The 14,531-nt window shown below is 51.2% G+C and overlaps 1 pseudogene; it reads right to left on the bottom strand.

The window, feature by feature from the left end:
* The window catches only part of LOC124227207 (tubulin alpha-3 chain-like), a 106,763-nt pseudogene that overhangs the window by 75,375 nt on the left and 16,857 nt on the right, over positions 1 to 14,531 (bottom strand).

Below are 14,531 nucleotides of genomic sequence, written 5' to 3'. Positions count from 1 at the left end.
TACTTGTGTTTGGTCTATTCTGATTCTCTATTTCTTCTTGATTCAGTTTTGGGAGGTTGTAAGAATCTAAGAATTTATCCACTTCCTCTAGATTGTCAATTTTGTTGATATACAGTTTTTCATAGCATTCTCTTATAATCCTTCGTATTTCTGTGGTATCCATTGTTATTTCTCCTCTATCATTTCTAATTTCATTTACCTGAGCTTTCTCTCTTTTTTTCTTTGTAAGGCTGGCTAGGGGTTTGCCAATTTTGTTTATCTTCTCAAAGAACCATCTCTTTGTTTCATTGATCCTTTCTACTGCCTTTTTTGTTTCATTAGCATTTATTTCTACTCTGATTTTTATTATTTCTCTCCTTCTGCTGACTTTGGGCTTTGTTCTTCTTTTTCTAATTAGTTTAGGTGTAATTTTAGATTGCTTACTTGGGATTTTCCTTGTTTGTTAAGTTGAGCCTGTATTGCGATAAATGTCCCTCTTAATATGGCCTTTGCTGCATCCCATTTGAGTTGATACGGTATGTTTTCATTTTCATTTGTCTCCAGATACTTTTTGGTTTCTCCCTTAATATCCTCAGTGATCCATTGCTTATCCAATATTATGTTGTTTAGTCTCCACATCTTTGCCCCTTTCTCAGCTTTTTCCTTATAATTAATTTCTAGCTTTATAGCATTGTGATCAGAAAAGATGCTTGTTATTATTTCAATCTTCTTAAACATATTGAGGCTTGCCTTGTTTTCCAACATAGGGTCTATCCTTGAGAGTGTTCTGTGCACACTTGAGAAGAACATGTATTCTGCTGTTTTTGGATGAAGTGTTCTATATATGTCTATTAAGTCCAACTAGTCTAACTTTCCATTTAATTCCACTGTTTCCTTGTTGATTTTCTGTCAGAGTGATATGTCTATTGATGTGAGTGGAGTGTTTTGGTCCCCTACTATTATTGTTATTATTAATATCTTCTTTTAGGTTTGTTAATAGTTGCTTTATGTACTTTGGTGCTCCTGTGTTGGCTGCATAGATATTTATAATTGTTATTTCTTCTTGATGGAGTGTCCCTTTCATCATTATATACTTCCCCTGTTTGTCTCTCTTTACCTCTCTTATCTTGAAGTCTACTTTGTCTGATATAAGTATTACAACACCTGCTTTCTTTTGTTTGCCATTAGCTGAGAGTATCATCTTCTATCCCTTCACTCTGAGCCTGTGTTTGTCATTGGAGCTGAGATGTATTTTCTGGAGGCAGTATATTGTTGAGTCTTTTTCTTTAATCCATCTCACCACTCTGTGTCTTTTTATTGGAGAATTCAATCCACTTATATTTAGGGTGATTATCAATATATCAGGGCTTAATGCTGCCATTTTACCACTAGTTTTCTGGTTCTCCTGCATTTCCTTTGCTCCTCGTCCTGTGTATTTGGTCTACCAATCGAGTTATATCATTTTTTATGTTGTGTTTCTTTGTTTTCTCCTTATTTATTATTTCTTCTTATTTATTTTTTGTTTAGTGGTTACCATGAGGTTTGTATTCAAAATCTTGTGGATAAGATAGTCCATTTTCTAATGGCCTCTTATTATCTTAGACCAAACTGATTCAGTTCCTTTTCTCTTCCCCTCCTAAGTTTTTTCTCACATCTTATCCCATCTTGTGTTGTGAGTTTGTGGTTAAAATGACAAGATTATCTTTGTTTTTGGTGTTTTCCTTCCCTTTATCTTTAATGCTATACTTGAGTATTTGCTCTCCTGCTCTGATTCTGTCTATTTAACTCGTTACTCTATGCTTTGTAACCTCTTTCTCCCTTTTATTTCAAGATATAAGGGCCTTCTTGAGGATTTCTTGTGGGAGGGTGTTGTGGCTACAAACTCCCTTAGCTTATGTTTGGGAAAGTTTTTATTTCTCCATCATAACTGAAGGATATTTTCACTAGATAGAGTATTCTTGGCTGAAAGTTTTTTCCTTCAAAGATTTGAGTATGTCATTCTGATCTGTCCTAGCCTGTAAGGTGTCTCAGAGAAATCCACTGAAAGCCTGATAGGCATTCCTTCATAGGTTATTTTCTTCTGCCTTGCTGCCCTTAGCATTCTTTCTTTGTCATTCACTTTTACCAGTTTCACTACTATATGCCTTGCAGTAGGTCTTTTTACATTGACATATTTAGGAGATCTGGCAGCCTCTTCCACGTGGATTTCCATCTCCTTCCCCAGGTTTGGGAAGTTCTCTGCTATTATTTCTTTGAACAAGCTTTCTGTTCCATTCTCCTTCTCTCCTCCTTCTTGGATACCTGTAATTTTTATGTTGCACTTCCTAATTGAGTCCGATACTTCTCAGAGACTTTCTTCATTTCTTTTTAGTCTTAGTTCTCTCTCCTTCTCTATGAGGAGCCCATTTCAACATATCTATCTTCGATTATCCTGATATGCTCCTCTATGATGTCTGCTGAAGCATTCAGGAAATCCATATTTTGTTTTATTTCTTTGATTGTGACTTTCATCTCTAATATTTCTGATTGATTCTTCTTTATAGTTTCAATCTCTTTTGTGAAGTAGCTCCTGAACTCATTGAATTGTTTCTCTACATTCTCTTTTAACTCTTATTAGAGTTTTTTGATGATACCTATTTTGAATTCTTTGTCATTTAGATTACATATTTCTGTGTCCTCAGGACTTATTTCTGGGTACTTATCATTTTCTCTGTGGTCTGAGGATCTAATACAATGTTTGATATTGCTAGAGGGCATGGTTCTGTTTTTTCACATCCTGATGTTATTTGGTCACAGTTACCACCTATTGTCAATGGCTGGGGGTCAAGAGCCATGTATTCTGAGTCCTCTGCCTTCACCCAAGATCCCAGGTGCTGGAGCTGGCGCTGGGCGGGTGGGAGGAGGGGCGCTTTCTCCTGCATGGACTCACAGTTTTCTCCCTCTGCTCTCAGTATCTGCTTTCCTTGGAGTGTTGGCTTGATAAGGTCACCCCCTGCAAAAGCTTTTGCCCTGGTAGAGGACTTCCCTCTAGGCTGCAAGGGCCCTTCGGGATCCTTGAGGTTCCCAAGAATGAACTTCCCCTCCCCTGTTCCTTCCCTCTTGGAGGTGTCCCATGGTCCCAGATCACAGTATTTAGGGGAGGGAGTGATGTTTTCTCTTACCCCATTCCATCTCCTCTGAGGGGGGCTCCAGGCTGTCTGCCCTTTGTTGTATGGTTGTGTGGGTCTCTCAAACATTTTCTGTGTTGTGTTTGGATGTCCTCTGTTGGAGTATGAATGTCTTTTTCATTGTATGGTGGAAAGGAGAGATTACTGGGAAACTCACTCTGCCATGATGCTGATGTCACTGCTCTTCAAAGTTTTAATATGCCTCAGCTTATGTCTCAACAAGATGCATTGCTCTAATCTCTGCCTCCATCTTCACATGGATTTCTTCCCTGTGTGTATGTCCCATCAGGCATTTTTTGAACACCCAGTGTATGCTAGGCACAGCACTGCTTGCTGTTACCTAAGCAAGAATGACCTATGCTGCCTAGCAGGGAAGCCCTTATCATCAAGGAGTGGGTCTCTGCAGTCAGCCACAGTTTCCCCCACACTTAACACACCAGCTGACACGTACATGTCTGAGATTGAAAAGCTGTGGGGAGACAGAGCCGCACATGCCATCCAGGCTCAGACTGCAGGGAGGCCAAGCGGTGGCACAGCTGGGAAGGGAACTGCTGGTCAGGCGGTAGTCAGTGCTGTGGGAGTGCCATGGGGTGTGGACAGGGACCATAGAGGGACCAAGGCAAGGATGGGGATGGGGGATGGGGTGGAGGGAGTGGGGTGGGGTGGCAGAATATAGGGGACAAGGCCAGGGGAAAGGACACAGACTTCTGTTCACTTCATTAATGACAGTTTCTGGGGTGGAAGAAAATATAGTTGTTAGAGTGGCCCAACTGTGGGGACTGTGGTAGCCTAGGAGAATGAGGGGGTGTGGGGATGTTGGCACTCACTGGCCTTAGGTTCCCCACAGAATCGGGGTGTGCAGCTGCTCCAGGTCATGGCCTGGAGCCCACTGAGGGGCTGGACTCTGTCTGGGTTCCCGACCCTGGCCATCGAGATGGCCTGTGGGGACTGTCACTGGCCAGCACACTCATTTCTGCCTTTTCCTGTAGAAAAAGGGGAAACAGAACTCCTCGAAAGCACAGAGGGGAAATGCTTGTCATGGGGGGACGTGAGTCACTGAGGCAACAAATTCAGTGGAGTGCTCCCTGTTGAAGTTCAGGGAAACTATACATTTTAAAAGATGTCCCTCCAGGACGTGGGGGATGAACGTGGTATGTGGAAGCCGGGAGCCTCAATGAAGCTGCGCTGTGTGATGCAGAAGCCACAGGCCCCAGGCTGGTGCCATGAGAGGCGCTGGGTGTGTGGGTGCCCACCACATGCCTGGGTGCTGAGGGATGGGGGGATGGGCACAAAGAGGAAACGTCACACCTCACACATGATTCTTATACTGATTCCATGTTGAAGTGATAATATGTTTGATATTTGGAGTTAATTAAAACAGATTATTTAAATTCACTTCCTGTTTCTTTTTACTTTTTAACATGGCTACTAGAAAATTTAAAATTACACACGTGGCTCGCATCACATTTGTATTGGACAGCACCACTCCAGAACATTCACAATAACACTTTCCCCAGAACACTGGATCAGGGCTATATGTCTGGGGAGTAGGTCACTGGACACTTGAAAAGAAATGGCAGGGAGGGTCCCACCAGGTTGGGTATCTCCTCAGCTTCAGGGCTCCCCAGTCACAGGTGGCTGACAGGCTGGTGCATTGTACAGTTTTGTTTCATTAGGGCCACAGAACACTGGGTGGCCTCAAGGTAGCTTTCAGGGTGGGAGGAGCCCTGACCTTGAAGACAATAAGCCAGATTGTTTCTAACATTCAGTGATCACTGTCTGTCTGTGATGCCTCAGTGGGACCCTCCGGAACTGGGCCTGTGAGCTTGCACCCTGCCTCCCCTCCCCAGCCTGCAGTTGCCCTTGGCTCAGCCCCACCCTCCATTCCCTCCTACCATAATAACCCCTCCACAAGGGAGCTGGGGCAGTGTGACCAGATCCAAAAGTCCCTTGCTGGGTCCCCTGGGGAGGACATGGCTGAGCCGGGCTTGACAAAGCAGGTCTTTCCATTGCCAGGCTCTGCAGTCCATTCTCGACCTCCTATCTCCATGCGGAAAATGAAAAGGCCTGGATGGGTCTCCCCACTAGTTCCAGGGGCACGTGATGCCTGAAGGGCTCCAAGAGCTGCACAGAGCTGGGTGATGGCCTGCTGTCATCACTAGATGGTTTCTCAGGGCCTTCGGTGGCTCAAAGTTACCTTGGTTTCTTACTGCCAGGGTTTAGGGGCCTTGTCAGATTTAAAGATGATGTTGTTTGCTCTTCTCTACTCTCCTCTCATCCTTGAGTTTCCAGAAGAGCCAGGTCCTTACACTGAGTGGGAGAGGACACTCACCTGTGGCAGGCTGATGGAAAGCCGGCTTCACAGTCAGACCCTGTCTGAGACCCGCCACTTGCTGGGGGTGAGCTGTGCATGGCTGTACTCCCAAGTCCTCAGGAAAGGCCCCTTGTGGAGAGTTTGGGGGTAGCTCAGCACCCATGGATAGGCCTGAGGCCACAGAAGCCCTACTTCTGCCCGGCCGGGCCTGGGTGGGGATGTGGCCTCAGGAAGGCACTAGCATGTTGGGAGACACTGCAGGGTGGTGGGGTCCATGCTCTCATAGGAGACGGGACCCTTGCAGTGAGGACCAGAATACTGGCATTTGCACCAAAGGAAATGGGGGTGACAGTTCTCTCTGCGTCTGTCTTTTGTGAGTCACTGGTGGGCTGTGTTGCCCACCTCCACCCACCACACGCCCCTGTGTTCCCCCTCGGGTCTGGGTAACCTGTTACTACACCTTTGTCACATCAAGTGTGCGCGAGCACTTGACTGTGAGGCCCAGGGAGGTGAGGCTGGGAAGACCCGAGCCCTCGGAGTTCCCAGCATGGCACCACAGTGACTGTCCCCACCCACCAGACGGCAAAGACCCCCTGCTCTCTGATGAAGAATTTTCCAGACATTCTCTTAGGAAGGGCCGTCCCACCCCTGCAGGAATCCTGGGAAGAATTCAGCTGTCAGTGTTAGCATGAAAGAGTCTGATGTCCTTCTGGAGGAGCCAGGGTCTGCAGAGTCTCAAATGCACACCTCCGCTTGCTCCTGGTGACAATGGTGACACAGAAGTGACCTAACAGGCCCTTGAGAACCTTCCTCGTGTCTCTCCTCCAAGTACTCACAATGCCCTGTTACAGGCTGTCTGACTGAGAACCAGGATGGAGGCTGTGGTCAAGGAGGACATGTACCCTGGTGAGAGCCCACAGGGCAGACCCTGCCAGGCTGGAGCAGAGGAGAGCCCTGGCTGGGGAAGGCCCAACAGGTGGGATAGGACCCAGTATGTGAGCCTCTTCCCAGGCACGTTTGTACCCGTGGGGTCCTCTCAGTCTCACTGATGCTGTCACCCCTTGAGCCCAGGGCAGCTGCTCCTATAATCCCACTCTGGCCCAGGCGTAGCTGCAGATCTTTCTGGGTGTCTGAACAGAGAGAATAAATTCAGCAAAGGACAAAGCAAGGAGGAGCTGAACCAAGGGCTCTGCCCATGGAGCCTCTGTCTGAGGCTGCGACCTAGTGGTCAGGGCAGGCTCCTGCAGCCACGCCTCAGCAGGAGCCCATCATGGGGCAGGGAGGGAGCCTGGGAGCAGGAGGCTTGAGAACCAAGTGTGTGCAGAATGCTGAGGGAGGGCAGGAAATGTGGAAGAAAGAGCTTTCCAGATCAAATCCAAAAGCCTGCCTCCCGGACTGGACGGCTGATGTGCTTCCTGACCCGTCCTGTTGGAGATGAGGAGAGTGCCTGGGGGCAGGGAGACCATCGGCCTGCAGGGAGCCCTCCTGTGCTGCTGGCAGTCAGGACTGACTGCGTGTGCTCCCCAGGGCAGGAGTCAACAGGCCGAGCTTCCCTTCCTCGAAATTGACCTCCAAAACTTTCCCATGGCTCCCCGGAGGGCCTCCTGCACTCTGCCAAGGTCTCCTCTTGGAGGTGCTGTCTCCAGGCAGGGCTCAGCCTCAGGACTCGGGGCTGCCATTGGGTCCCCACTGAAAGGACCGTGACAGAAACATACTCGATGTAAATGTTGCTCAGAGAACATAAACACAGCAGGTGCGCAGTGATGGTGCAGCTTGCGCTGGTTCCTGATGACAGTGTCCCGTGTCTGCTCAGGGAGAAACAAAGGCAGCAGTGCTCTCGGTGGAGGCCAGGCACTGGCAGAACGTGGAGGCCACGAAGGATCCAGCCTTTTATGCTTTTACTGAGACCACAGACAGTGAGGACAAGGATGAATTGTGTCATCACCTACAGCTTCTAACCTGTGGCTCATAAATGCCGTAGAGAATCCAAAAAACACTTTTCCCCAAAAAATGTCATCACCTTACACATTTGACCAACTGTTTCAGGGATTTTTGTGGACACTCCTCCTTCCACGGACCTCAGATTTCATAACTCCAGTTCTAAGCTTTTATACTTTAGTTCACATGCCCCATCAATGGAAGAGCCTCAAAAATGCAAATTCAATTGAAAACCTAACTCAGTTCTCCTAGAACTTACTAAATCTTCAGGCTTTAAAACCTTGCATTGGAAATACTGACTATTTCACCCTGGGTCATGTCACGTAGCAGTGGCTCCTTACAGATGTGGGTGGCGCTCTGCCCACTCCTGTGATGCAGTCTTATGCGCGCGGCCCAGACCAGCCTTCCAGTGGCCCGTCCGGCTCTGGGGTCTCACCCACTCCTGTGGGCAGACAAGTGTGTCCCAGCTGAGCACCACAACAGACAGAGGTTGAACACAGCCACTTTAACAGCGAAGGGCATCCTGTAATGCTACAGTGGGGAGAGGGCACAGGGAGGGCTGCCAGCCACGCTCCCACCCAGTGATCTTCCCCTGCTTTGGCCTCGGTGTCCACGGAGTCCACGCCCACCTCTTCATAGTCTTTCCCCAGAGCTGCCATGTCGTCCTGGGCCACAGAGAGCTCTCTTTCCTCCATGCCTTCCCCCACGTCCCAGCACACAAAGGCTCACCGCGCATATGTGAAACCGAACTTACGGTCCAGGCAGACCCAGGCCTTGGCAACGGCGGTGGCATTGCTCAGCATGCACATGGCCCACTGCACCTTGGTCAGGTCTCCCCAAGGGACAATGGTGGGGGGCTGGTAGTTGATGCCCACATGCCAGAGAAGGGGAAGAAAGCGCTCTGTGAAGCTTCTGTCAAACCCAGAAATGGTGGCTGCATCACGGGAACAGAAGACACACAGCTCTCCTCTGGAGACCTGGGAGAAGGCTCAGTTCACCCTGCAGTCCCTGAGCCCTTCTTGGTGCCAGGCAAGGAGCCAGAAGAGCAGGGTGCTGGTCTCCAATCAAGGAAAACAGGGACAGAGGAGCCCCGGAGTTAGCCACTGTGACTGGGTCCCAAGCTGCCTGAAGGGCTGTGTCCCAGCAACTGGGACATGAGACAGGAGCCCAGGTGACAGGACTGTCTTCCTTCTGAAAAGTACACTGCCCCGGATTCTTCATATGCTAGTATCTCCACAGGCATCAACAGAATGAGGATTAATTTCTGTGGCTGAAACCTCTTCCACCCCGACAGACTCAGAGCACACAACTGTGGAGGATCGTACCCACTGTTTTCCCACCAACGAGCCAGCCTGTGCAGAGCAGGGGGACAGGGACACTGTCAGAGGTCCTAGGACTGCTGCTCCCACTGCACCAGGAGGTGGCCTATGTGTGTGCTAAGGAGGAGGAAGGGTGTGACGTTCTAGGGCTGGGACAAAGGGGAGGCATTCTAAGTTTCAGACCAAGGGACAATGTGACCAGAGGTTTCGGCAGCAGCACACAGGGTGAGCTGGGGCCCGGGTCAGCAAACATTGTCTGGAGAGGGTGAGACACTACATGGTCTAGCTGGGTAGGCCACACGGTCTCTGTTGCAGCCCCTCAGTTCTGTCTTGGCAGCAAAAGCAGCCACAGCAATCCTCCCATGAGCAGCTCTGCTGTGTCCACAGAAAACGCATTTACAGAACCAGGCGGCTGGGTCACCCACCACGCTGACCCTGAACCAGAGGAGGCCCAGAGGAGGAAGGCCCAGTGCAGAACCCCCACAGTGGGCCCAGCAGAAGCAGGGAGGGCCTGAGCAGGCAGAGGAGGCATGACAAGGATCAGGGAGGCACAGTCCCGAGGGAGAGGATCCCCAGGGTTCAGTGACTGAGGATGGACAAACCTGGAAAGCGACAGCAGGGTTTCCATCCCGTGTCCAATGGAAGGGGGGAAAACTGTGGTCTGAGGCAAACTCGGGCCAGAATTTCTAGGCTTACCAAGACGGAAATAAAGATGTTGCCATTTTCCTCACAGAAAGGTCCATGATAGTTTTTCTTTAAATCCAAGACTGCAGAGGACATTTAAGGTGGATGCAGTGTCTATACAGTCATGGAATGAAGTGAGATTCAGGGACAGCAGTTGGTTCACAGTAATTCCGCCATTTCAGATATCTGCATAAATTACCAAAATGCCAAGAAAATGCCTCCATTTCTCAGTCCAACCGACATTTCACTAATTCTACCACCCAGGAAAGGGAAAAAAAAATCCTTCACAAAATTTTCTACTCTGTTGTGTGATGACTCAGGAGTCAAGATAAAGATGCCCCTGAAGAGACGATCATGCTGGGTCCCAAAGTTATGACCAAGAGCCGAGCTGCAGGCAACGAGATTCTCTGAAAGGGGCCGCGTTCCACAGCAGGGTCTGCAGCTTGCCAACAGGTTGGCCCACTCCCCATCACCACAGGAAGCCTTCTCAGCTCTCTCCTCACCAGTTTCTGGTCCAGGACCAGGTCGACGATCTCCTTGCCGATGGGGCAATGGCCTCTGGCGTAATTATTGGCTGCGTCTTCCTTCCCGGTGATCAGCTGCTCCGGGTGGAAGGGCTGCCTGTGGGTCCCCGAGCACTTCATCTACAAAGAGGACACAGGGGCTATGAGTCTTTAAGGCCTGTTGTTAACTCACCAGGGTGGACAGATCAGGACCGTCCCCTTCTACCAAGCACATGCTGTTCCTTGTAGGTCAGCAGCGTCGGTGTCTCACAGGAAACGTCTCCGTGTAATACACAGACCACAACTGCAGCGGATGGCTCTAGGAGAGAACAGTCAACTCGCGGGACAAATGCCAGTGTGACTGGGTCCCCAAGAAGGGAGGAGAGCTCTCACACCTGCACACAGGCAACTCTACAGGTGCGTGTTTCTTCCATCCCCGTAGCTACAGCCAAGGGTGGAATTTAAAGATCCCTGACAGGCTAGACAGTCCCTGGCATGACTGTTGCCAGGCAGTCCCATCAGCGCACCCTATGTGGCCTGGGTCTCACAGACTTTAGGGTGACATTCTGTCATCCCCTGGTGGCCACTGAAAGCTGCTCTCTTTGCAGCTCTCCTTGTAAGCTACCTCAGACTTCTAATCTGGAGGAACCCAATGAATGATCTATGCTGAGCTTTCTATGTCTAAGATGCTGGTCAAGACTCGTTCTGCAGCCTGAGGGAGCACACAGCACTAGGGAGGGACCGGTGCCCGGGTGCCCTGCAGACAGGGTCTACACAGCCATCTGACCGGGCTGATGAGGTCACGAGTGACTCCACCCCCAGCCCATCTCAGTGCCGGCCAACCTCACAGCAGGTTTTTCTCAATTAGGAGACTGATTCCCACAGACATTTTAGGCACTAACCTTCCAGTGTGTCACCTAACGTGACCACAGGCATACACTTGTACGTCAGTCCCTTCTTCAGGGGGATCCAAAGGAACCCATGGGGGGCTTTAGCACGGCTCTCCTGCCCTCCCAGGACAGCCGCCCCAAGTGTCCATGTACTACTGCCACGGTGGGCTCCAGGTCCACAAACACTGCTCTGGGCACACGCTTGCCAGCCCCAGTCTGGGTGAAGAAGGTGTTGAACGAGTCATCCCCACCACCGATGGTTTTGTCACTTGGCATCTGACCATCAGGCGAATTCCATGTTCAAGGCAGTACCACTCCCAGAAGACATCACTGATCTGGACCCCCGCTTGCCCCATGTTGATAGAGATGCACTCACGCTGGGAACCAGATCATAAACATGAGACCCTCGTCTTCAGGGCCATCGTCCCTCTATGGCATGCAGAACATACATATGTGCTTCAGAATGTCTACGGTTTTCTCAAACCTTATTTCCCACAAGGTTTATGTGACCATTTTATGTGAAACTGACATGCTCTAACCCACTCGGCTACTAAGCACCTGAGTCAGCCCAGGACCTAAGTGTTTGCCACTATAGGAAATTTAGGTTATTTTACAATGTGGAAGCCATGTAATGTCAACATTAACTCTACATTACGCTTAGTCACATAATTCTCTGAAGAATACAGCAGTTTTGATTGTGTCCTGACCAGGGAACAAGGTAAACAGTGATGGAGTCGGGGAAGGAAAGTGGACTAGGACACAGGTCACTGTGGCCCAGGTGCCGGCGGCCCCTGTGTGTCTGTCTCCCAGCTCCCTCTATGTCTCCCCTCTATGCTTCTCCATCCAGCTCTGGACCCCTGGGGGCTGCCCCACATGGACTGCCTCAAAGGGCTTCCTTGTCCTCCAGTGTCCGGGGGCTTTAGCCAGGGGCAGAAGCAAGTGCAGGCAGGCCACCCCCTCCCAGGCTGCCTCCCTGCCCGCCTGCCATAGGTTGCTGGGGGCCGCTTATCAAGGCACAACTTTCAGCAGGCAGCACTCCTCCTAAAGTGACCCTGTCCACTTCCAGTGACCACTCCCTCCCCTCACCCCTTCACGCCTAGGAGGTGATGTCTCCCAAACGTCTCAAATGCTGGGATGCTGAGCTTCCCTTTGTAGTTTCCTGAAATTCTGCCCATTCCTTTCTAAATGGTACCTTTTAAAGGTTCTCCTCAATGTACCTATTCTGAATGTACCATCTCTTTCCTGCCAGGAACCTAAGTGTACAGACACGAACCACTTGTTCACTTGTAGACACAGCATCCTTACAAATACAGAGAGGAAGTCCAATGAAACTGGAGGTGTCCCACCCACCCTAAATTCTAATGCACAGTCCCCAGAACTTGAAGTCCTGCGGTCTGTTATACAAGCAGCAAACCTCAGAGTCATCAGGGCATCAAAGATTGACACAATGCAGCAATCCCCCCACAGCATCCCAGAAGGAAGCATTCAGTTCCAGAAAGAACTTCGCCAACGACAAGGAGCTCACTCCTCCACAGGAAACGTTCATCAACACTCTGGGAAGAGCTTTGGGATCCAGCCAACCACACATTTTCAAATGCATATTATTCGTTTTGCCTTACTTCAACCCAGACACCCTGTAGTTCACAGAATGTGTTTCCCAGGAGGCCTGATGTGGCCTTCGACTCTCTCAGTCCCCATATGATGACAGCCAGGTCTGTGACCTGGGAAATCTCCAATTTATGCATTTACAAAACGGGATCCTGGGTGCCAGGTGGTCTGCAAGGCCACTGCCATCTCATGATCTAACCAACATGCTAACCAGAGATATTGGGAAAATCATTCCTAGCTTTCAACAGGAAGCCTTAATTATAAATTCACCGCCAGCCTCACCTGGATCATTCACATTCACATTTCTTTAGTCAGCTGTATCTGCTCTCTGAAAAAATTACTTGAAACTTCCTCCGTTCTTTTCAAACTCCTCCCTTCATATTCTTGGAAGATGACCCTGTTCCCTTCTGACCCAGAAGATTCACCTTCCTGCCCCCAAACGTGCAAGCAGACCCTCGCTCTCCTCCTTCCTTCCTTTACAGTGAAGCTGAGCTCCCTCCTGGGAACGACCCCCCGTTTCTCCTGAGCCCCTACCCAGCCCCAGTCCTCAGAGTGACCACAGTGGAGTCCCCAGGCACTGGGGGTCCACAGACCTCTCCAGGGCGTGTGGAGGGACAAGCGTTTCATAGCAGGACTGGGCGGTTCCTAGTCCCTTCACTGCGTTGACGTTCCCACTGACGGTGCACAAAGGTGGACACGACTGCTGGCGCCTGAGCCCAGATCACGGTAGTGGCACCAGACTGTACCTGAGGTCACTGGACTCCTCACCCTTGGCGCTCAGATTAAAAAGAAGAAAGAAAAGGCCAGTTTCACTTAAGCATGTCCTTGATGAGGCAGGAAAGACCGTCAGCATGTTCAGTCCCTCCCTAGAGACAGAGCCGGACAGACGGAGGCGCAGACGGAGCCCCGTGCGCAGCTGGAAGCAGCTGTCGGGAAGCGCCGGGCGGGTGTGGAGTCTCCGCTGGACCCGCTGCTTTTCCGGCGGACGCGCGTTGACTTGAAGGAACCGCCGGCCGGCGGAGGATTCAGACTCCACGCGCTATTTATGTTCACGTGTCCCTTGAAAGAGCGCGTCTGTAAAGCGTCTCAGTCTGAATTTCTAGGTGAGCAACACCGGTAGACGCGACCCCACACACAGCTCTGGGGACTTCGAGAACCTTCTGTGGCGGACCGGGCCTCCCGAGCTCTCCAGCCCTGCTCCCCGCCGACACCCTGCGGCACCGGCCCCGACACTCCCCGGCCTGCCCCCACCGCCCCACGTAGCGGCTCCGTCCCCTCCCTCCTGGGCTTCCGCAGGGAACAGTGCCCGGGGTCCCCGTCGCTCAGGCCCGCCGCGCCCCCTCCAACACAGAGCTAGCTCCCCGCCTCCACCGCTCCCAGAAATCACCAGCCAGCAGGGCGCGCTCGCAGATCCGCCCCGCTACCCCGCGGCCATTGGTCCCAAGCCCCTGGGGGCGGGCCGACGCCCGGAATCCCGCTTTCCATTGGCTGTTGCTCAACGCGCGGAGTGTGACGCTTTCTGATTGGATGCGGGTTTGGCGGGAAGGCTGTGTGTCGCGCGAGGTGAGGGGAGCCTTGGGCGTTCCAGTGCGTCCTTAGGTTGGAGCGGCCGCAGCGCCCCCTGGGTGGCGCACAAGACGTTACTGAACACGTAAGGCCTGACCTTGTGCTGCTCTTTCCTGGTGCAGAAGGGCCTTTCCCATCCAGTGTACGGAACCAGCGCGATCTGATTGCTTCTTGAAGGAGGAGTGGGATTCCAGGGACTGGGAGGGCAGTGTCCCGCAGCCATGCCACCCCCAAGAGCTGGGTTGGGGCACGGTGTCCCTGTTGGAGGACTTTGGAACAATCCCCGATGCCTCCATTCCGTCAAGATGGACTGAAGCTGCGTCAGGATCCAGTGTGTGGATGCTTCCGGGAAAAGCGGGGGAGGGGATCCAGGCGGAGCCCGCTCAGCGCCTGAGCGCAGCACCGGGTGCTGCGACTCCGCAGTGGGTGTTCACGCGGACCCTTAACTTCTCCTCCGCCCTAAGGAGAGTGGGGACCGACCCCTGCACGGGGACACAGCAGGCGGGCCTTGGGGAGCCTCTGGAGACTGCCACCAGGTCTGCCGTAGAAAGACGGCCTTGGCG

Source organism: Equus quagga, chromosome 15 (assembly GCF_021613505.1).
Source record: "Equus quagga isolate Etosha38 chromosome 15, UCLA_HA_Equagga_1.0, whole genome shotgun sequence".
In the NCBI taxonomy this organism is placed as follows: Eukaryota; Metazoa; Chordata; class Mammalia; order Perissodactyla; family Equidae; genus Equus; species Equus quagga.
This window is presented reverse-complemented; position numbering and strand designations above follow the sequence as displayed.